The sequence below is a fragment of the Hyla sarda genome, unplaced genomic scaffold (genome assembly GCF_029499605.1).
Source record: "Hyla sarda isolate aHylSar1 unplaced genomic scaffold, aHylSar1.hap1 scaffold_2141, whole genome shotgun sequence".
NCBI classification, from domain to species: domain Eukaryota; kingdom Metazoa; phylum Chordata; class Amphibia; order Anura; family Hylidae; genus Hyla; species Hyla sarda.
The window spans coordinates 1-24,477 of record NW_026608808.1 but is presented as its reverse complement, the minus strand read 5'-3'; the positions used below and the strand labels follow the sequence as shown (position 1 = coordinate 24,477).

Below are 24,477 nucleotides of genomic sequence, written 5' to 3'. Positions count from 1 at the left end.
CCCCACCCCCACGAATGACACCTACCTCCAGGTTCTTATGACAAATATAAACTAGAGCACCATGTTATAACCCTATGTAGCAGTCGCCAAAAAAGAAAAGAAAAAGATAAGCGTTGGAAGACACATTAGGAGTAGGAGAATATTAAACCAGGCTATAAGGGAAGGAAATTAAGAAAATGAAAAATGATGATCGAACAACACGGCCAGGGTTTCTATGGCTATAGCAAAAAGAAAAGGGGACAGGGGACACCCCTGGCGCATGCCTCTACCCAGGGGAAAAGAGTGGGAGAATAGACCGTTAGTCCTGATTCTGGCCCCAGAGCCGCGTATAACAACTGAACCCATTTCAGAAATTGAAGACCGAAGCCCATATGACGCAAAAGTTTAATATTTGAACACAACAATGAGATTGGTCAGTAAGAACCCACCAAAAGTGAATCTTTCCCAGGCTTCAGCAATAGTACTATAATAATGCCTCTGACATAGAAGAAGTTAAGCCCCTCTCAACTTCAGCAGCCTGCAGAACTACTAGTAACTAATGAAGCAGTAAATCACTATATTGTTTAAGATATTCATTGGGTAGCCCATCCACCCCTGATGACTTGGTGATTTTGCAAATTACCCAGGGCCTCCTCCAACTCTCTCAAAGTATGTTCAGGAAGTCTCTCTGGGTCTGCGACAGGGCTGCCACCGGGATAGAGGAAACAAATTGATACACAGTAACATCATCATAAAACAATTTGGAGGAATACGTCTCCTCATAAAAGGAGACCAACACACCAAGAATTTTAGCATCTTCCTGCACCAGAGACCCAGCACCATTGCAGAGAAAGAGAATGGCCATGGACCCCTGCTGCACCCGAATCATATGTGCCAATAAACGGCCATTGCTTTCCCCACTTTCAAAATATTGCTGCTGCTGAAAAAAACCTTTATTATCCGACCATGTGCAGTAGATGTCATCCAGTAGAGTACTCAAAGACTGCCAGCGAACCTGAACAGCACCAGATGGACTCCCAAGGAACTCCCTCTCAGCAGAAAGCACCTGCAATTGCAACAACTCCTGTATTCCTTGATTCTTCAATCTACATGTGGTAATGTCTCTAATAAACACACCCCGGACAAAAGCCTTCAGAGAATCCCACACTACCCCCAGCGAAGCTGAGCCACAATTAATTTCCAGGAAAAATTCAATATCCACTACCAGGGTGTGGCCTATTGTGGGTACCTGAAACCAGAAAAGATTAAGATGCCACAAGGACCCCCACAAGAACTGAAGTTAAGGTGTACATGAATAGGAGAATGATCCAATAAATGAAAGGGGAGATATTCCACCAACGCCACCCATGGGAAGAACAGGTCATAACCCAGCGCTAAATCAATACGTGACAGAGTACCATGGGAACTAGAGTAGCAGGAATACTGCCTACCTGCAGAATTGCACCGACTCCATAAGTCAACCCACCCAGCTTCCTCTACAAACCTAGTCAGACCGGTAACAGAAGACTCTATAGGGGCCCCTCTACCCCCAAATTAATCTATGGACGGATTCAAAAGATTATTGAAATCTCCTACCGGAAGAAGGAGCACATCTGGCAGGGAAGAGATAAAGGACACCACCCTCCTTAATACATCACTAGAATATGGGGGAGGGATATATTGCAGCCAATATAAAAGGCACATGGCAAAATTCGCCATAAAGGCACACAAAGCGACCATCAGGGTTAATCAAACTAGAAAAACACTTAATAAGAATATTACTGTGAATAAGAACACTGACAAAAAATTTGCGTGGCGCCCCTACTTAAGTTGAAGAGTAAAGAAAAAAAAAAGGGGAGAGAGTCGCAATGCACAATGTGGGGGAACTGTACTGCACACCTAATGTGGGGGAACTGTACTGCACACCTATTGTGGGGGAACTGTACTGCACACCTAATGTGTGGGGACTTGTACTGCCAACCTAATGTGCGGGGTCTTATACTGCACCTAATCTGGGGGAACTACAACCTAATGTGGGGGAGCTATACTGCACCTAATGCGGAGCAATTGTCGGGGGGGGGGCATCATAATGAAGTGCTCCGTCTTTCAGGCAGCCTTAAACTGGCCCAGGGGGGGGGGGGGGGACAGCATTGTATTAAGTGGAGGGGGACAGGGGTGGGATACTGCAGTGTATTAGGGGGGCTGGGGGGAATCAGCATTGTATTAGGGGGAGGGGTGGATCAGAAATGTATTAGGGGAGATGGAAGGGGGATCAGCAGTGTGTTAGGGGGGATGGGAGGGGGATCAGCAGTGTATTAGGGGGGATGGCAGCAGTGTTTTGGGGGGATGGAAGGGGAGGGGGTCTGCATTGTATTAGGGGGAGGGGGTGATCAGTATTGTATTAGGGGGATGGGGGAATAAGCATTGTATTAGGGGGATGGGGAGATCAGCATTGTATTAGAGGGATGGGGGAATCAGCATTGTATTAGGCGGAGGGGGGATCAGCATTGTATTAGGGGGAGAGGGGTTCAGCATTGTATTAGGGGGAGGGGCGATCAGCATGGTATTAGGGGGAGGGTGGATCAGCATTGTATTAGGTGAGAAGGGATCAGCATTGTATTAGGGGGTATGGGAGGGGGATCAGCAGTGTATTAGGGGGATGGGAGGGGGATCAGCAGTGTATTAGGGGGGATGGGAGAGGAAGGGGGTCAGCATTAGGGGAGGGGAGGGAAAAAGCAGTGTATTAGGGGGGATGGGAGAGGAGGGGAACAGCAGTGTATTAGGGGGGGGCTGTAGTAAATTAGGGGGAGGGAATCTGCAGTGAATTAGTGGGGGGGTCTGCAGTGTATTTGATTAGGGAGTTAGCATTGTATTAGAGCTAAGGTGTGTAAAGGAGTGTACAGGTGTGTTGAGGAGTCTACATGGGTGATAAAGTGGTGTATATGGGTGACAGAGGGGTGATGGGGGTGTAGAGGAGTGTACATGGGTAACATAGGGGCAGGGCCGGACTGGCCTACCGGGAATACTGGAAAATTTCCCGATGGGCCACAGGCCCTGGGGCCGCTTTGAGATGTGGCTGCATTTTTGTCCCCATCCGGCGGCCGCCAGGGCCGGATCATCATTGGCGCTTATGGAGCGCCTGCTCCGGACCCTGTGCCCGCAGGGGGCACGCGTCACATTAGGGACATCCCTGTGTCCTGAAAAATCTTTTCAGGACACAAGGATGCCCCGGTTACCTCTCTGCGGCCCTGCGTTAACTTCAAAAACGCATGGGCCTCCGGGAGGTAGTGCAAGCAGGGACGTCACTGACATCTCGCGCGTGCACCCATAGTAACAGAGCAGAGCGGAGCAGTGAGGAGGACACACGCGCATGGTAAATGACCAGCGGCACGTCATCTTCAGTGTTCCGACCATCCAACCTCCGGTCCAGGGACCTACTGCTGTGGCCCATAGGCCATAGCAGTAGATTGTGACCCCGGAGTGGGGGTCGGAATACTGAAGTGGGGCAGTAAACAGGCATACAGCCTCCAGCCATACACTGTATATGGCTGAAGGCTGAATGTCTGTGGGGGAACTGTACTGCACCTAATGTGGGGGACTATACTGCACCTAATGTGGGGGAACTATACTGCACCTAATGTGGGGGAACTATACTGCACCTAATGTGGGATACTATACTGCACCTAATGTGGGGGAACTATACTGCACCTAATGTGGGGAAAGTATACTGCATCTAATGTGGGGAACTATACTGCACCCAATGTGGGAGAGCTATACTGCACCTAATGTGGGGGAACTATACTGCACCTAATGTGGGGGACAATACTGCACCTAATGTCGGGAACTATACTGCACGTAATGTGGGTAACTATACTGCACCTAATGATGAAGACTATACTGCCAAACTAGTGTGGAGGACTATACTGCCAAACTAGTGTGGAGGACTATACTGCCAACCTAATGTGGGGAACTATATTGCCAACCTAATGTGGGGAACTATACTGCCAACCTAATGTGGGGGAACTGTACTGCACCTAATGTGGGGGAACTGTACTGCACCTAATGTGGGGGAACTGTACTGCACCTAATGTGGGGGAACTGTACTGCACCTAATCTGGGGGAACTATACAGCACCTAATCTGGGGGAACTGTACTGCACACCTAATGTGGGGAGATTGTATTGCACACGTAATGTGGGGGAACTGTACTGCACAACTAATGTGGGGGAACTGTACTGCACCTAATGTGGGGGAACTATACTACACCTAATGTGGGGGAACTGTACTGCACACCTAATGTGGGGGAACTGTAGTGCACACCTAATGTGGGGGAACTGTACTGCACATCTAATGTGCGGGGACTTGTACTGCCAACAATAATGTGCGGGGACTTATACTGCACCTAATCTGGGGGAACTACAACCTAATGTGGGGGAACTATACTGCACCTAATGTGAAGGAACTGTCGGGAGGGGGGGGGCATCATAAAGAAGTGCTCCGTCTTCCAGGCAGCCTTAATCTGGCCCTGACGGGGGGGGGGGGGGGGGGACAACAGCATCGTATTAAGTGGAGGGGAACAGGGGTGGGATACAGCAGTTTATTAGGGGGGGCCGGGGGGATCAGCATTGTATTAGGGGGAGGGGTGGATCAGCATTGTATTAGGGGGGATGGGAGGAGTGATCAGCAGTGTATTAGGGAGATGGCAGCAGGGTTTTTGGGGGATGAAAAGGGAGGGGGGTCAGCATTGTATTAGGGGGATGGGGGGAATAAGCATTGTATTGGGGGATGGGGAAATCAGCATTGTATTAGGGAGATGGGGAAATCAGCATTGTATTAGGGGGATGGGGGAATCAGCATTGTATTAGGGGGAGAGGGGATCAGCATTGTATTAGGGGGAGAGGAGATCAGCATGGTATTAGGGGGAGAGGAGATCAGCATGGTATTAGGGGGAGGGTGGATCAACATTGTATTAGGGGGATGGGAGGGGGATCAGCAGTGTATTAGGGGAATGGGAGGGAGGTCAGCAGTGTATTAGGGGGATGGGAGAGGAATGGGGTCAGCATTAGGGGGAGGGAAGGGGAACAGCAGTGTATTAGGGGGGATGGGAGAGGAGGGGAACAGCAGTGTATTAGGGGGAGGGGATCAGCAGTATAACAGGGGGAGGGGGGTCGGCATTGTATTAGTGGGGGGTCTGCAGTGTATTTGATTAGGGAGTTAGCATTGTATTAGAGCTCAGGAGGGGAGTCAGCATTGTATTAGAGCACAGGAAAGAGTGGAGGATGGGAAACATCTGACATGGGATTTTGAGATGAGGCATTTTTAGATTATATTATGTAGGGGTCTAAAGTTAGGCAACTTGGGCTGTGGTGATTATATATATTTTTTTATATATTCAAAACATGTTTTATTGAAAGTAAACAGTAAAACAAAAACTCCAGTGCAGCGCATCATGTACAGAAAGTGAATACTGGGTCATATAATATCGACACATAGGCCAAAAGAGCAACAATCATCGCAGAATGGAAAATAACAAATACAGGCCAACATGGTGGGTCAGCAAATCCGTGATTATATATTTTAATATTATATATATTTGTGGGGAAGGAAATGTAAATAGGTTGAGGGAGAAAGACTAGGGTGATGGGTGTAGAAGAGTGTAGATGGGTGACAGGTGGGTGTAGGGGGTGACAGAGGGGTGGACAAGGGTGACAAAGGGACAGAACAGATGGACATAGGTGACAAGGTTGTGGCCAGTGGGGTGGAGAATGGGGGGGTGAACATGGGTGACATAGGGGTGGCCAAGGTGTACATGGGAGACAGGGGGTTAGAAGGGTGGACAAGGGTGACAAGGGGGTAAAATAATGGTGGACAGGAGTGACAAAGGGACAGAGGGGAGAATAGGGAATGGACATGGGTGACAGAGAGGTAGATGTGGGGGGGGGGTTGGGGGTTGTCAGAAGGGTGGACGGAGATGGTGAACATAGGTAACAGGGGTTGGAAAGGGTTGGCCAAGGTAGACATTGATGACAAGAGGGTGGACTCGGGAGAAATGGGGGTGGAAATGGGAGACGGGGGGGGGGGCGGGAGTTAACAGGGGTGGACAAGGATGACAAGGGGAATAAAAGAGGGTGGACAGAGGGGTAAAACAATTAATAAAATAATTCAACGCCCCCCCTTTCAGAATTAAAGGGCATACATTCCTATTACATGATTAACTGTTTTATATATTATAAAAAAATGTGATAAAATATTTTATAAAAAAAGTATTTAAAATGTACAAAATATTTTAAGTAAGAAAAAATAATAATCTAGATCCCAATGTGTTCCTTTATTTATTTATTTTGTGTTCCCTTTTCTTATGTGGTTTCATAATCCCTGAGATAAGTAGTTCTGGCCCTAGAGTGTTATATATATTAGCGTCTGTAGCATGTATAAGGAGCATGTTATCATACCGGTGTCTTTTTACAGGTGACTGATGCCCGGTGAGAAGGTGAACGTGACATATACCCTCATCAGCTGCAAGAAAGGAACCACGAGACAGGTAATTAATATTTATATTAATTACTGATAACTGTTACGCCGAGCGCTCCGGGTCCCCGCTCCTCCCCGGAGCGCTCGCTACACTCTCGCTCCCGCAGCGCCCCGGTCGGATCCACTGACCGGGTGCGCTGCGATGCCGCCTCCAGCCGGGATGCGATTCGCGATGCGGGTGGCGCCCGCTCGCGATGCGCACCCCGGCTCCCGTACCTGACTCGCTCTCCGTCGGTCCTGTCCCGGCGCGCGCGTCCCCGCTCCCTAGGGCACGCGCGCGCCGGGTCTCTGCGATTTAAAGGGCCACTGCGCCGCTGATTGGCGCAGTGGTTCTAATCAGTGTGTTCACCTGTGCACTCCCTATGTATACCTCACTTCCCCTGCACTCCCTCGCCGGATATTGTTACCATTGTGCCAGTGAAAGCGTTCCCTTGTGTGTTCCTAGCCTGTGTTCCAGACCTCCTGCCGTTGCCCCTGACTACGATCCTTGCTGCCTGCCCCGACCTTCTGCTACGTCCGACCTTGCTTCTGTCTACTCCCTTGTACCGCGCCTATCTTCAGCAGTCAGAGAGGTTGAGCCGTTGCTAGTGGATACGACCTGGTCACTACCGCCGCAGCAAGACCATCCCGCTTTGCGGCAGGCTCTGGTGAATACCAGTAGTGACTTAGAACCGGTCCACTAGCACGGTCCACGCCAATCCCTCTCTGGCACAGAGGATCCGCCTCCTGCCAGCCGGCATCGTGACAGTAGATCCGGCCATGGATCCCGCTGAAGTACCTCTGCCAGATGTCGCTGACCTCACCACGGTGGTCGCCCAGCACTCACAACAGATAGCGCAACAAGGCCACGAGCTGTCTCAACTGACCGTGATGCTACAGCAGCTACTACCACAGCTTCAGCAATCATCTCCTCCGCCAGCTCCTGCACCTCCTCCGCAGCGAGTGGCCGCCTCAGGCCTACGACTATCCTTGCCGGATAAATTTGATGGGGACTCTAAATTTTGCCGTGGCTTTCTTTCACAATGTTCCCTGCACTTGGAGATGATGTCGGACCAGTTTCCTACTGAAAGGTCTAAGGTGGCTTTCGTAGTCAGCCTTCTGTCTGGAAAAGCTCTGTCATGGGCCACACCGCTCTGGGACCGCAATGACCCCGTCACTGCCTCTGTACACTCCTTCTTCTCGGAAGTTCGAAGTGTCTTTGAGGAACCTGCCCGAGCCTCTTCTGCTGAGACTGCCTTGCTGAACCTGGTCCAGGGTAATTCTTCCGTTGGCGAGTACGCCGTGCAATTCCGTACTCTTGCTTCAGAACTTTCCTGGAATAATGAGGCCCTCTGCGCGACCTTTAAAAAAGGCCTATCCAGCAACATTAAAGATGTTCTGGCCGCACGAGAAATTCCTGCTAACCTACATGAACTCATTCATCTAGCCACTCGCATTGACATGCGTTTTTCCGAAAGGCGTCAGGAGCTCCGCCAGGATATGGACTTTGTTCGCACGAGGCGTTTTTTCTCCCCGGCTCCTCTCTCCTCTGGTCCTCTGCAATCCGTTCCTGTGCCTTCCGCCGTGGAGGCTATGCAAGTTGACCGGTCTCGCCTGACACCTCAAGAGAGGACACGACGCCGCATGGAGAATCTTTGCCTGTACTGTGCCGGTACCGAACACTTCCTGAAGGATTGTCCTATCCGTCCTCCCCGCCTGGAAAGACGTACGCTGACTCCGCACAAAGGTGAAACTGTCCTTGATGTCAACTCTGCTTCTCCACGTCTTACTGTGCCTGTGCGGATATCGGCCTCTACCTTCTCCTTCTCCACTAAGGCCTTCTTGGACTCCGGATCTGCAGGAAACTTTATTCTGGCCTCTCTCATCAACAGGTTCAACATCCCAGTGATCAGTCTCGCCAGACCTCTCTACATCAATTGCGTTAACAATGAAAGATTGGACTGTGCCGTGCGTTACCGCACGGAACCCCTCCTAATGTGCATCGGACCTCACCACGAAAAAATTGAGTTTTTGGTCCTCTCCAATTGCACTTCCGAAATTCTCCTTGGACTACCCTGGCTTCAACACCATTCCCCAACCCTGGATTGGTCCACAGGGGAGATCAAGAGTTGGGGTCCCTCTTGTTTCAAGGACTGCCTTAAACCGGTTACCAGTACTCCTTGCCGTGACCCTGTGGTTCCCCCTGTAACCGGTCTCCCTAAGGCCTATATGGACTTTGCGGATGTTTTTTGCAAAAAACAAGCTGAGACTCTACCTCCTCACAGGCCTTATGACTGTCCTATTGACCTCCTCCCGGGCACTACTCCACCCCGGGGCAGAATTTATCCTCTCTCTGCCCCAGAGACTCTTGCTATGTCTGAGTACATCCAGGAAAATTTAAAAAAGGGCTTTATCCGCAAATCCTCCTCTCCTGCCGGAGCTGGATTTTTCTTTGTGTCCAAAAAAGATGGCTCCCTACGTCCTTGCATTGACTACCGCGGTCTTAATAAAATCACGGTAAAGAACCGCTACCCTCTACCTCTCATCTCTGAACTCTTTGATCGCCTCCAAGGTGCTCACATCTTTACCAAACTGGACTTAAGAGGTGCTTATAATCTCATCCGCATCAGAGAGGGGGATGAATGGAAAACGGCATTTAACACTAGAGATGGACACTTTGAGTATCTGGTCATGCCCTTTGGCCTGTGCAACGCCCCTGCCGTCTTCCAAGACTTTGTTAATGAAATTTTTCGTGATCTCTTATATTCCTGTGTTGTTGTGTATCTGGACGATATCCTGATTTTTTCTGCCAACCTAGAAGAACACCGCCAGCATGTCCGCATGGTTCTTCAGAGACTTCGTGACAATCAACTTTATGCCAAAATGGAGAAATGTCTGTTTGAATGTCAATCTCTTCCTTTCCTAGGATACTTGGTCTCTGGCCAGGGACTACAAATGGATCCAGACAAACTCTCTGCCGTCTTAGATTGGCCACGCCCCTCCGGACTCCGTGCTATCCAACGTTTTTTGGGGTTCGCCAATTATTACAGACAATTTATTCCACATTTTTCCACCATTGTGGCTCCTATCGTGGCTTTAACCAAAAAGAATGTCAATCCTAAGTCATGGCCTCCTCAAGCGGAAGACGCCTTTAAACAGCTCAAGTCTGCCTTTTCTTCAGCTCCCGTGCTCTCCAGACCTGACCCATCTAAACCCTTCCTATTGGAGGTTGATGCCTCCTCAGTAGGAGCTGGAGCGCTCCTTCTACAAAAAAATTCTTCCGGGCATGCTGTTACTTGTGGTTTTTTTTCTAAGACCTTCTCTCCGGCGGAGAGGAACTACTCCATCGGGGATCGAGAGCTACTAGCCATTAAATTAGCACTTGAGGAATGGAGGCATCTGCTGGAGGGATCAAGATTTCCAGTTATTATTTACACCGATCACAAGAACCTCTCCTATCTCCAGTCTGCCCAACGGCTGAATCCTCGCCAGGCCAGGTGGTCTCTGTTCTTTGCCCGATTTAATTTTGAAATTCACTTTCGGCCTGCCGATAAGAACATTAGGGCCGATGCTCTCTCTCGTTCCTCGGATGCCTCGGAAGTAGAGCCCTCTCCGCAACACATCATTCCTCCGGACTGCCTGATCTCCACTTCTCCAGCCTCCATCAGGCAAACTCCTCCAGGGAAGACCTTCGTCTCCCCACGCCAACGCCTCGGAATCCTCAAATGGGGTCACTCCTCCCATCTCGCAGGTCATGCGGGCATCAAGAAATCCGTGCAACTCATCTCTCGTTTCTATTGGTGGCCGACTCTGGAGACGGATGTTGTGGATTTTGTGCGAGCCTGCACTGTCTGTGCCCGGGATAAGACTCCTCGCCAGAAGCCCGCTGGCCTTCTTCATCCTCTGTCTGTTCCCGAACAGCCTTGGTCTCTGATTGGTATGGACTTTATTACAGACTTACCCTCATCCCGTGGCAACACTGTTGTTTGGGTGGTCGTTGATCGATTCTCCAAGATGGCACATTTCATCCCTCTTCCTGGTCTTCCTTCTGCGCCTCAGTTGGCAAAACAATTTTTTGTACACATTTTTCGTCTTCACGGTTGCCCACGCAGATCGTCTCGGATAGAGGCGTCCAATTCGTGTCTAGATTCTGGAGGGCTCTCTGAAACAACTCAAGATTAAATTAAACTTTTCTTCTGCTTATCATCCTCAATCCAATGGGCAAGTAGAAAGAATTAACCAGGTCCTGGGTGATTATTTACGGCATTTTGTTTCCTCCCGCCAGGATGACTGGGCAGATCTTCTACCATGGGCCGAATTCTCGTATAACTTCAGAGTTTCTGAATCTTCTTCCAATCCCCGTTTTTCGTGGTGTACGGCCGTCACCCTCTTCCCCCCCTCCCTACTCCCTTGCCCTCTGGTGTACCCGCTGTGGATGAAATATCTCGTGATCTTTCCACCATATGGAAAGAGACCCAAAATTCTCTCTTACAGGCTTCATCACGCATGAAGAAGTTTGCTGATAAGAAAAGAAGAGCTCCCCCCATTTTTTCTCCCGGAGACAAGGTATGGCTCTCCGCTAAATATGTCCGCTTCCGTGTTCCTAGCTACAAATTGGGACCCACGCTATCTTGGTCCTTTCAAAATTCTGTGCCAGATTAATCCTGTCTCTTATAAACTTCTCCTCCCTCCTTCTCTTCGTATTCCTAATGCTTTTCACGTTTCTCTTCTTAAACCACTCATCATCAACCGTTTCTCTCCTAAACTTATCTCTCCCACTCCTGTCTCCGGTTCTTCTGACATCTTTCCCCGTAAAGGAGATTCTGGCCTCCAAAAAGGTCAGAGGAAAAACCTTCTTTTTGGTTGACTGGGAGGGCTGTGGTCCTGAAGAGAGATCCTGGGAACCTGAGGACAATATCCTAGATAAAAATCTGGTCCTCAGGTTCTCAGGCTCCAAGTAGAGGGGGAGACCCAAGGGGGGGGGTACTGTTACGCCGAGCGCTCCGGGTCCCCGCTCCTCCCCGGAGCGCTCGCTACACTCTCGCTCCGCAGCGCCCCGGTCGGATCCACTGACCGGGTGCGCTGCGATACCGCCTCCAGCCGGGATGCGATTCGCGATGCGGGTGGCGCCCGCTCGCGATGCGCAACCCCGGCTCCCGTACCTGACTCGCTCTCCGTCGGTCCTGTCCCGGCGCGCGCGGCCCCGCTCCCTAGGGCGCGCGCGCGCCGGGTCTCTGCGATTTAAAGGGCCACTGCGCCGCTGATTGGCGCAGTGGTTCTAATCAGTGTGTTCACCTGTGCACTCCCTATGTATACCTCACTTCCCCTGCACTCCCTCGCCGGATTTTGTTGCCATTGTGCCAGTGAAAGCGTTCCCTTGTGTGTTCCTAGCCTGTGTTCCAGACCTCCTGCCGTTGCCCCTGACTACGATCCTTGCTGCCTGCCCCGACCTTCTGCTACGTCCGACCTTGCTTCTGTCTACTCCCTTGTACCGCGCCTATCTTCAGCAGTCAGAGAGGTTGAGCGAGCCCGTTGCTAGTGGATACGACCTGGTCACTACCGCCACAGCAAGACCATCCCGCTTTGCGGCGGGCTCTGGTGAATACCAGTAGTGACTTAGAACGGTCCACTAGCACGGTCCACGCCAATCCCTCTCTGGCACAGAGGATCCGCCTCCTGCCAGCCGGCATCGTGACAATAACGATCAGGCTAGATGTAAAATCTAGACCTGTAGAGATGTTTTAGTCTCTCCCTTATACATGAAGATATATGTGTTGTTAATAAGTATATCGTCTATGAACAGCTTCTTATATAACACAACCTTGTCTCAGGTACAGAGATTAGCAACATTTATGATCCTTAGTCTCTGTTTTTTATTTGTAGGAATCCCCTTTAACAATATTTTTATTTTTTTTAATCAGAAAGATTTATTAAGGTTTTTGCTTAGTTTTTGACAAAACATAAAAAACACACATGAACAAATCTAAACAACCCCCCATCCCTTCCCCCCACCCCCACGAATGACACCTACCTCCAGGTTCTTATGACAAATATAAACTAGAACACCATGTTATAACCCTATGTAGCAGTCGCCAAAAAAGAAAAGAAAAAGATAAGCGTTGGAAGACACATTAGGAGTAGGAGAATATTAAACCAGGCTATAAGGGAAGGAAATTAAGAAAATGAAAAATGATGATCGAACAACACGGCCAGGGTTTCTATGGCTATAGCAAAAAGAAAAGGGGACAGGGGACACCCCTGGCGCATGCCTCTACCCAGGGGAAAAGAGTGGGAGAGTAGACCGTTAGTCCTGATTCTGGCCCCGGAGCCGCGTATAACAACTGAACCCATTTCCGAAATTGAAGACCGAAGCCCATATGACGCAAAAGTTTAATATTTGAACACAACAATGAGATTGGTCGGTAAAAACCCACCAAAAGTGAATCTTTCCCAGGCTTCAGCAATAGTACTATAATAATGCCTCTGACATAGAAGAAGTTAAGCCCCTCTCAACTTCAGCAGCCTGCAGAACTACTAGTAACTAATGAAGCAGTAAATCACTATATTGTTTAAGATATTCATTGGGTAGCCCATCCACCCCTGATGACTTGGTGATTTTGCAAATTACCCAGGGCCTCCTCCAACTCTCTCAAAGTATGTTCAGGAAGTCTCTCTGGGTCTGCGACAGGGCTGCCACCGGGATAGAGGAAACAAATTGATACACAGTAACATCATCATAAAACAATTTGGAGAAATACGTCTCCTCATAAAAGGAGACCAACACACCAAGAATTTTAGCATCTTCCTGCACCAGAGACCCAGCACCATTGCAGAGAAAGAGAATGGCCATGGACCCCTGCTGCACCCGAATCATATGTGCCAATAAACGGCCATTGCTTTCCCCACTTTCAAAATATTGCTGCTGCTGAAAAAAACCTTTATTATCTGACCATGTGCAGTAGATGTCATCCAGTAGAGTACTCAAAGACTGCCAGCGAACCTGAACAGCACCAGATGGACTCCCAAGGAACTCCCTCTCAGCAGAAAGCACCTGCAATTGCAATAACTCCTGTATTCCTTGATTCTTCAATCTACATGTGGTAATGTCTCTAATAAACACTACCCGGACAAAAGCCTTCAGAGAATCCCACACTACCCCCAGCGAAGCTGAGCCACAATTAATTTCCAGGAAAGATTCAATATCCGCTACCAGGGTGTGGCCTATTGTGGGTACCTGAAACCAGAAGGGATTAAGGTGCCACAAGGACCCCCACAAGAACTGAAGTTAAGGTGTACATGAATAGGAGAATGATCCAATAAATGAAAGGGGAGATATTCCACCAACGCCACCCATGGGAAGAACAGGTCATAACCCAGCGCTAAATCAATACGTGACAGAGTACCATGGGAACTAGAGTAGCAGGAATACTGCCTACCTGCAGAATTGCACCGACTCCATAAGTCAACCCACCCAGCTTCCTCTACAAACCTAGTCAGACCGGTAACAGAAGACTCTATAGGGGCCCCTCTACCCCCAAATTAATCTATGGACGGATTCAAAAGATTATTGAAATCTCCTACCGGAAGAAGGAGCACATCTGGCAGGGAAGAGATAAAGGACGCCACCCTCCTTAATACATCACTAGAATATGGGGGAGGGATATATTGCAGCCAATATAAAAGGCACATGGCAAAATTCGCCATAAAGGCACACAAAGCGACCATCAGGGTTAATCAAACTAGAAAAACACTTAATAAGAATATTACTGTGAATAAGAACATTGACAAAAAATTTGCGTGGCGCCCCTACTTAAGTTGAAGAGTAAAGAAAAAAAAAGGGGAGAGAGTCGCAATGCACAATGTGGGGGAACTGTACTGCACACCTAATGTGGGGGAACTGTACTGCACACCTATTGTGGAGGAACTGTACTGCACACCTAATGTGTGGGTACTTGTACTGCCAACCTAATGTGCGGGGACTTATACTGCACCTAATCTGGGGGAACTACAACCTAACGTGGGGGAGCTATACTGCACCTAATGCGGGGCAATTGTCGGGGGGGGGGGGGCATCATAATGAAGTGCTCCGTCTTCCAGGCAGCCTTAAACTGGCCCGGGGGGGGGGGGGGGACAGCATTGTATTAAGTGGAGGGGGACAGGGGTGGGATACTGCAGTGTATTAGGGGGGCTGGGGGGAATCAGCATTGTATTAGGGGGAGGGGTGGATCAGAAATGTATTAGGGGAGATGGAAGGGGGATCAGCAGTGTGTTAGGGGGGATGGGAGGGGGATCAGCAGTGTATTAGGGGGGATGGCAGCATTGTTTTGGGGGATGGAAGGGGAGGGGGTCTGCATTGTATTAGAGGGAGGGGGTGATCAGCATTGTATTAGGGGGATGGGGGAATAAGCATTGTATTAGGGGGGATGGGGAGATCAGCATTGTATTAGAGGGATGGGGGAATCAGCATTGTATTAGGCGGAGGGGGGATCAGCATTGTATTAGGGGGAGAGGGGTTCAGCATTGTATTAGGGGGAGGGGGCGATCAGCATGGTATTAGGGGGAGGGTGGATCAGCATTGTATTAGGTGAGAAGGGATCAGCATTGTATTAGGGGGGTGGGAGGGGGATCAGCAGTGTATTAGGGGGATGGGAGGGGGATCAGCAGTGTATTAGGGGGGATGGGAGAGGAAGGGGGTCAGCATTAGGGGAGGGGAGGGAAAAAGCAGTGTATTAGGGGGGGATGGGAGAGGAGGGGAACAGCAGTGTATTAGGGGGGGGCTGTAGTAAATTAGGGGGAGGGAATCTGCAGTGAATTAGTGGGGGGGTCTGCAGTGTATTTGATTAGGGAGTTAGCATTGTATTAGAGCTAAGGTGTGTAGAGGAGTGTACAGGTGTGTAGAGGAGTCTACATGGGTGATAAAGTGGTGTATATGGGTGACAGAGGGGTGATGGGGGTGTAGAGGAGTGTACATGGGTAACATAGGGGCAGGGCCGGACTGGCCTACCGGGAATACTGGAAAATTTCCCGATGGGCCACAGGCCCTGGGGCCGCTTTGAGATGTGGCTGCATTTTTGTCCCCATCCGGCGGGCCGCCAGGGCCGGATCATCATTGGCGCTTATGGAGCGCCTGCTCCGGACCCTGTGCCCGCAGGGGGCACGCGTCACATTAGGGACATCCCTGTGTCCTGATAAATCTTTTCAGGACACAAGGAATGCCCCGGTTACCTCTCTGCGGCCCTGCGTTAACTTCAAAAACGCATGGGCCTCCGGGAGGTAGTGCAAGCAGGGACGTCACTGACATCTCGCGCGTGCACCCATAGTAACAGAGCAGAGCGGAGCAGTGAGGAGGACACACGCGCATGGTAAATGACCAGTGGCACGTCATCTTCAGTGTTCCGACCATCCAACCTCCGGTCCAGGGACCTACTGCTGTGGCCCATAGGCCATAGCAGTAGATTGTGACCCCGGAGTGGGGGTCGGAATACTGAAGTGGGGCAGTAAACAGGCATACAGCCTCCAGCCATACACTGTATATGACTGAAGGCTGAATGTCTGTGGGGGAACTGTACTGCACCTAATGTGGGGGACTATACTGCACCTAATGTGGGGGAACTATACTGCACCTAATGTGGGGGAACTATACTGCACCTAATGTGGGATACTATACTGCACCTAATGTGGGGGAACTATACTGCACCTAATGTGGGGAAAGTATACTGCATCTAATGTGGGGAACTATACTGCACCCAATGTGGGGGAGCTATACTGCACCTAATGTGGGGGAACTATACTGCACCTAATGTGGGGGACAATACTGCACCTAATGTCGGGAACTATACTGTACGTAATGTGGGGAACTATACTGCACCTAATGATGAAGACTATACTGCCAAACTAGTGTGGAGGACTATACTGCCAAACTAGTGTGGAGGGACTATACTGCCAACCTAATGTGGGGAACTATATTGCCAACCTAATGTGGGGAACTATACTGCCAACCTAATGTGGGGGAACTGTACTGCACCTAAGTTGTGGGGGAACTGTACTGCACCTAATGGGGGAACTGTACTGCACCTAATGTGGGGGAACTGTACTGCACCTAATGTGGGGGAACTGTACTGCACCTAATCTGGGGGAACTATACAGCACCTAATCTGGGGGAACTGTACTGCACACCTAATGTGGGGGGATTGTATTGCACACGTAATGTGGGGGAACTGTACTGCACAACTAATGTGGGGGAACTGTACTGCACCTAATGTGGGGGAACTATACTACACCTAATGTGGGGGAACTGTACTGCACACCTAATGTGGGGGAACTGTAGTGCACACCTAATGTGGGGGAACTGTACTGCACATCTAATGTGCGGGGACTTGTACTGCCAACAATAATGTGCGGGGACTTATACTGCACCTAATCTGGGGGAACTACAACCTAATGTGGGGGAACTATACTGCACCTAATGTGAAGGAACTGTCGGGGGGGGGGGGGGCATCATAAAGAAGTGCTCCGTCTTCCAGGCAGCCTTAATCTGGCCCTGACGGGGGGGGGGGGGGGGGAACAACAGCATTGTATTAAGTGGAGGGGAACAGGGGTGGGATACAGCAGTTTATTAGGGGGGGCCGGCGGGATCAGCATTGTATTAGGGGGAGGGGTGGATCAGCATTGTATTAGGGGGGATGGGAGGAGTGATCAGCAGTGTATTAGGGAGATGGCAGCAGGGTTTTTGGGGGATGAAAAGGGAGGGGGGGTCAGCATTGTATTAGGGGGATGGGGGAATAAGCATTGTATTGGGGGATGGGGAAATCAGCATTGTATTAGGGAGATGGGGAAATCAGCATTGTATTAGGGGGATGGGGGAATCAGCTTTGTATTAGGGGGAGAGGGGGATCAGCATTGTATTAGGGGGAGAGGAGATCAGCATGGTATTAGGGGGAGGGTGGATCAGCATTGTATTAGGGGGATGGGAGGGGGATCAGCAGTGTATTAGGGGAATGGGAGGGAGGTCAGCAGTGTATTAGGGGGATGGGAGAGGAGGGGAACAGCAGTGTATTAGGGGGAGGGGATCAGCAGTAGAACAGGGGGAGGGGGGTCGGCATTGTATTAGTGGGGGGTCTGCAGTGTATTTGATTAGGGAGTTAGCATTGTATTAGAGCTCAGGAGGGGAGTCAGCATTGTATTAGAGCACAGGAAAGAGTGGAGGATGGGAAACATCTGACATGGGATTTTGAGATGAGGCATTTTTAGATTATATTATGTAGGGGTCTAAAGTTAGGCAACTTGGGCTGTGGTGATTATATATATTTTTTTATATATTCAAAACATGTTTTATTGAAAGTAAACAGTAAAACAAAAACTCCAGTGCAGCGCATCATGTACAGAAAGTGAATACTGGGTCATATAATATCGACACATAGGCCAAAAGAGCAACAATCATCGCAGAATGGAAAATAACAAATACAGGCCAACATGGTGGGTCAGCAAATCCGTGATTATATATTTTAATTTTATATATATTTGTGGGGAAGGAAATGTAAATAGGTTGAGGGAGAAAGACTAGGGTGATGGGTGTAGAAGAGTGTAGATGGGTGACAGGTGGGTGTAGGGGGTGACAGAGGGGTGGACAAGGGTGACAAAGGGACAGAACAGATGGACATAGGTGACAAGGTTGTGGCCAGTGGGGTGGAGAATGGGGGGTCGGGGGGGTGAACATGGGTGACATAGGGGTGGCCAAGGTGTACATGGGAGACAGGGGGTTAGAAGGGTGGACAAGGGTGACAAGGGGGGTAAAATAAGGGTGGACAGGAGTGACAAAGGGACAGAGGGGAGAATATGGAATGGACATGGGTGACAGAGAGGTAGATGTGGGGAGGGGGGGGTTGGGGGTTGTCAGAAGGGTGGACGGAGATGGTGAACATAGGTAACAGGGGTTGGAAAGGGTTGGCCAAGGTAGACATTGATGACAAGAGGGTGGACTCGGGAGAAATGGGGGTGGACATGGGAGACGGGGGGGAGGGAGTTAACAGGGGTGGACAAGGATGACAAGGGGAATAAAAGAGGGTGGACAGAGGGGTAAAACAATTAATAAAATAATTCAACGCCCCCCCCTTTCAGAATTAAAGGGCATACATTCCTATTACATGATTAACTGTTTTATATATTATAAAAAAATGTGATAAAATATTTTATAAAAAAAAGTATTTAAAATGTACAAAACATTTTATGTAAGAAAAAATAATAATCTAGATCCCAATGTGTTCCTTTATTTATTTATTTTGTGTTCCCTTTTCTTATGTGGTTTCATAATCCCTGAGATAAGTAGTTCTGGCCCTAGAGTGTTAAATATATTAGCGTCTGTAGCATGTATAAGGAGCATGTTATCATACCGGTGTCTTTTTACAGGTGACTGATGCCCGGTGAGAAGGTGAACGTGACATATACCCTCATCAGCTGCAAGAAAGGAACCACGAGACAGGTAATTAATATTTATATTAATTACTGATAACGATCAGGCTAGATGTAAAATCTAGACCTGTAGAGATGTTTTAGTCTCTCCCTTATACATGAAGATATATGTGTTGTTAATAAGTATATCGTCTATGAACAGCTTCTTATATAACACAACCTTGTCTCAGGTACAGAGATTAGCAACATTTATGATCCTTAGTCTCTGTTTTTTATTTGTAGGAATCCCCTTTAACAATATTTTTATTTTTTTTAATCAGAAAGATTTATTAAGGTTTTTGCTTAGTTTTTGACAAAACATAAAAAAACACACATGAACAAATCTAAACAACCACCCATCCTCTTCCCCCCACCCCCACGAATGACACCTACCTCCAGGTTCTTATGACAAATATAAACTAGAGCACCATGTTATAACCCTATGTAGCAGTCGCCAAAAAAGAAAAGAAAAAGATAAGCGTTGGAAGACACATTAGGAGTAGGAGAATATTAAACCAGGCTTTAAGGGAAGGAAATTAAGAAAAAGAAAAATGATGATCGAACAACACGGCCAGGGTTTCTATGGCTATAGCAAAAAGAAAAGGGGACAGGGGACACCCCTGGCGCATGCCTCTACCCAGGGGAAAAGAGTGGGAGAGTAGACCGTTAGTCCTGATTCTGGCCCCGGAGCCGCGTATAACAACTGAACCCATTTCAGAAATTGAAGACCGAAGCCCATATGACGCAAAAGTTTAATATTTGAACACAACAATGAGATTGGTCGGTAAGAACCCACCAAAAGTGAATCTTTCCAGGCTTCAGCAATAGTACTATAATAATGCCTCTGACATAGAAGAAGTTAAGCCCCTCTCAACTTCAGCAGCCTGCAGAACTACTAGTAACTAATGAAGCAGTAAATCACTATATTGTTTAAGATATTCATTGGGTAGCCCATCCACCCCTGATGACTTGGTGATTTTGCAAATTACCCAGGGCCTCCTCCAACTCTCTCAAAGTATGTTCAGGAAGTCTCTCTGGGTCTGCGACAGGGCTGCCACCGGGATAGAGGAAACAAATTGATACACAGTAACATCATCATAAAACAATTTGGAAGAATACGTCTCCTCATAAAAGGAGACCAACACACCAAGAATTTTAGCATCTTCCTGCACCAGAGACCCAGCACCATTGCAGAGAAAGAGAATGGCCATGGACCCCTGCTGCACCCGAATCATATGTGCCAATAAACGGCCATTGCTTTCCCCACTTTCAAAATATTGCTGCTGCTGAAAAAAACCTTTATTATCCGACCATGTGCAGTAGATGTCATCCAGTAGAGTACTCAAAGACTGCCAGCGAACCTGAACAGCACCAGATGGACTCCCAAGGAACTCCCTCTCAGCAGAAAGCACCTGCAATTGCAACAACTCCTGTATTCCTTGATTCTTCAATCTACATGTGGTAATGTCTCTAATAAACACACCCCGGACAAAAGCCTTCAGAGAATCCCAGACTACCCCCAGCGAAGCTGAGCCACAATTAATTTCCAGGAAAGATTCAATATCCGCTACCAGGGTGTGGCCTATTGTGGGTACCTGAAACCAGAAGGGATTAAGATGCCACAAGGACCCCCACAAGAACTGAAGTTAAGGTGTACATGAATAGGAGAATGATCCAATAAATGAAAGGGGAGATATTCCACCAACGCCACCCATGGGAAGAACAGGTCATAACCCAGCGCTAAATCAATACGTGACAGAGTACCATGGGAACTAGAGTAGCAGGAATACTGCCTACCTGCAGAATTGCACCGACTCCATAAGTCAACCCACCCAGCTTCCTCTACAAACCTAGTCAGACCGGTAACAGAAGACTCTATAGGGGCCCCTCTACCCCCAAATTAATCTATGGACGGATTCAAAAGATTATTGAAATCTCCTACCGGAAGAAGGAGCACATCTGGCAGGGAAGAGATAAAGGACACCACCCTCCTTAATACATCACTAGAATATGGGGGAGGGATATATTGCAGCCAATATAAAAGGCACATGGCAAAATTCGCCATAAAGGCACACAAAGCGACCATCAGGGTTAATCAAACTAGAAAAACACTTAATAAGAATATTACTGTGAATAAGAACACTGACAAAAAATTTGCGTGGCGCCCCTACTTAAGTTGAAGAGTAAAGAAAAAAAAAAGGGGAGAGACTCGCAATGCACAATGTGGGGGAACTGTACTGCACACCTAATGTGGGGGAACTGTACTGCACACCTATTGTGGGGGAACTGTACTGCACACCTAATGTGTGGGGACTTGTACTGCCAACCTAATGTGCGGGGTCTTATACTGCACCTAATCTGGGGGAACTACAACCTAATGTGGGGGAGCTATACTGCACCTAATGCGGGGCAATTGTCGGGGAGGGGGGGCATCATAATGAAGTGCTCCGTCTTCCAGGCAGCCTTAAACTGGCCCGGGGGGGGGGACAGCATTGTATTAAGTGGAGGGGGACAGGGGTGGAATACTGCAGTGTATTAGGGGGGCTGGGGGGAATCAGCATTGTATTAGGGGGAGGGGTGGATCAGAAATGTATTAGGGGAGATGGAAGGGGGATCAGCAGTGTGTTAGGGGGGATGGCAGGGGGATCAGCAGTGTATTAGGGGGGATGGCAGCAGTGTTTTGGGGGGATGGAAGGGGAGGGGGTCTGCATTGTATTAGGGGGAGGGGGTGATCAGTATTGTATTAGGGGGATGGGGGAATAAGCATTGTATTAGGGGGATGGGGAGATCAGCATTGTATTAGAGGGATGGGGGAATCAGCATTGTATTAGGCGGAGGGGGCATCAGCATTGTATTAGGGGGAGAGGGGTTCAGCATTGTATTAGGGGGAGGGGCGATCAGCATGGTATTAGGGGGAGGGTGGATCAGCATTGTATTAGGTGAGAAGGGATCAGCATTGTATTAGGGGGGATGGGAGGGGGATCAGCAGTGTATTAGGGGGATGGGAGGGGGATCAGCAGTGTATTAGGGGGGATGGGAGAGGAAGGGGGTCAGCATTAGGGGAGGGGAGGGAAAAAGCAGTGTATTTTGGGGGGATGGGAGAGGAGGGGAACAGCAGTGTATTAGGGGGGGCTGTAGTAAATTAGGGGGAGGAAATCTGCAGTGAATTAGTGGGGGGGTCTGCAGTGTATTTGATTAGGGAGTTAGCATTGTATTAGAGCTAAGGTGTGTGTAGAGGAGTGTACAGGTGTGTAGAGGAGTCTACATGGGTGATAAAGTGGTGTATATGGGTGACAGAGGGGTGATGGGGGTGTAGAGGAGTGTACATGGGTAACATAGGGACAGGGCCGGACTGGCCTTCCGGGAATACTGGGAAATTTCCCGATGGGCCACAGGCCCTGGGGCCGCTTTGAGATGTGGCTGCATTTTTGTCCCCATCCAGCGCCTGCTCCGGACCCTGTGCCCGCAGGGGGCACGCGTCACATTAGGGACATCCCTGTGTCCTGAAAAATCTTTTCAGGACACAAGGATGCCCCGGTTACCTCTCTGCGGCCCTGCGTTAACATCAAAAACGCATGGGCCTCCGGGAGGTAGTGCAAGCAGGGACGTCACTGACATCTCGCGCGTGCACTCATAGTAACAGAGCAGAGCGGAGCAGTGAGGAGGACACACGCGCATGGTAAATGACCAGCGGCACATCATCTTCAGTGTTCCGACCATCCAACCTCCGGTCCAGGGACCTACTGCTGTGGCCCATAGGCCATAGCAGTAGATTGTGACCCCGGAGTGGGGGTCGGAATACTGAAGTGGGGCAGTAAACAGGCATACAGCCTCCAACCATACACTGTATATGGCTGAAGGCTGAATGTCTGTGGGGGAACTGTACTGCACCTAATGTGGGGGACTATACTGCACCTAATGTGGGGGAACTATACTGCACCTAATGTGGGGGAACTATACTGCACCTAATGTGGGATACTATACTGCACCTAATGTGGGGGAACTATACTGCACCTAATGTGGGAAAAGTATACTGCATCTAATGTGGGGAACTATACTGCACCCCATGTGGGGGAGCTATACTGCACCTAATGTGGGTAACTATACTGCACCTAATGTGGGGGACAATACTGCACCTAATGTCGGGAACTATACTGCACGTAATGTGGGGAACTATACTGCACCTAATGATGAAGACTATACTGCCAAACTAGTGTGGAGGACTATACTGCCAAACTAGTGTGGAGGACTATACTGCCAACCTAATGTGGGGAACTATATTGCCAACCTAATGTGGGGGAACTATACTGCCAACCTAATGTTGGGGAACTGTACTGCACCTAATGTGGGGGAACTGTACTGCACCTAATGTGGGGGAACTGTACTGCACCTAATGTGGGGGAACTGTACTGCACCTAATCTGGGGGAACTATACAGCACCTAATCTGGGTGAACTGTACTGCACACCTAATGTGGGGGGATTGTATTGCACACGTAATGTGGGGGAACTGTACTGCACAACTAATGTGGGGGAACTGTACTGCACCTAATGTGGGGGAACTATACTACACCTAATGTGGGGGAACTGTACTGCACACCTAATGTGGGGGAACTGTAGTGCACACCTAATGTGGGGGAACTGTACTGCACATCTAATGTGCGGGGACTTGTACTGCCAACAATAATGTGCGGGGACTTATACTGCACCTAATCTGGGGGAACTACAACCTAATGTGGGGGAACTATACTGCACCTAATGTGAAGGATCTGTCGGGGGGGGGGGGGCATCATAAAGAAGTGCTCCGTCTTCCAGGCAGCCTTAATCTGGCCCTGACGGGGGGGGAGGGGGGGGGGACACAACAGCATTGTATAAAGTGGAGGGGAACAGGGGTGGGATACAGCAGTTTATTAGGGGGGGGGCGGGGGGATCAGCATTGTATTAGGGGGAGGGGTGGATCAGCATTGTATTAGGGGGGATGGGAGGAGTGATCAGCAGTGTATTAGGGAGATGGCAGCAGGGTTTTTGGGGGATGAAAAGGGAGGGGGGTCAGCATTGTATTAGGGGGATGGGGGAATAAGCATTGTATTGGGGGATGGGGAAATCAGCATTGTATTAGGGAGATGGGGAAATCAGCATTGTATTAGGGGGATGGGGGAATCAGCATTGTATTAGGTGGAGAGGGATCTGCATTGTATTAGGGGGAGAGGAGATCAGCATGGTATTAGGGGGAGGGTGGATCAGCATTGTATTAGGGGGATGGGAGGGGGATGAGCAGTGTATTAGGGGAATGGGAGGGAGGTCAGCAGTGTATTAGGGGGATGGGAGAGGAATGGGGTCAGCATTAAGGGGAGGGGAGGGGAACAGCAGTGTATTAGGTGGGATGGGAGAGGAGGGGAACAGCAGTGTATTAGGGGGAGGGGATCAGCAGTATAACAGGGGGAGGGGGGTCGGCATTGTATTAGTGGGGGGTCTGCAGTGTATTTGATTAGGGAGTTAGCATTGTATTAGAGCTCAGGAGGGGAGTCAGCATTGTATTAGAGC

At 49.3% G+C, this 24,477-nt stretch overlaps 1 long non-coding RNA gene across 1 annotated transcript in view; it reads left to right on the top strand.

Moving 5' to 3' along the window:
* Positions 1–18,975, top strand: part of LOC130319570 (uncharacterized) — a 40,066-nt gene extending 21,091 nt beyond the window's left edge. Inside the window, exons 2-3 of the long non-coding RNA XR_008865728.1 lie at positions 6,447–6,519; positions 18,894–18,975. This is a non-coding gene — a long non-coding RNA (uncharacterized LOC130319570). The remainder of the gene's footprint in view (positions 1–6,446; positions 6,520–18,893) is intronic.
* The last annotated feature ends 5,502 nt before the right edge of the window (positions 18,976–24,477 follow it).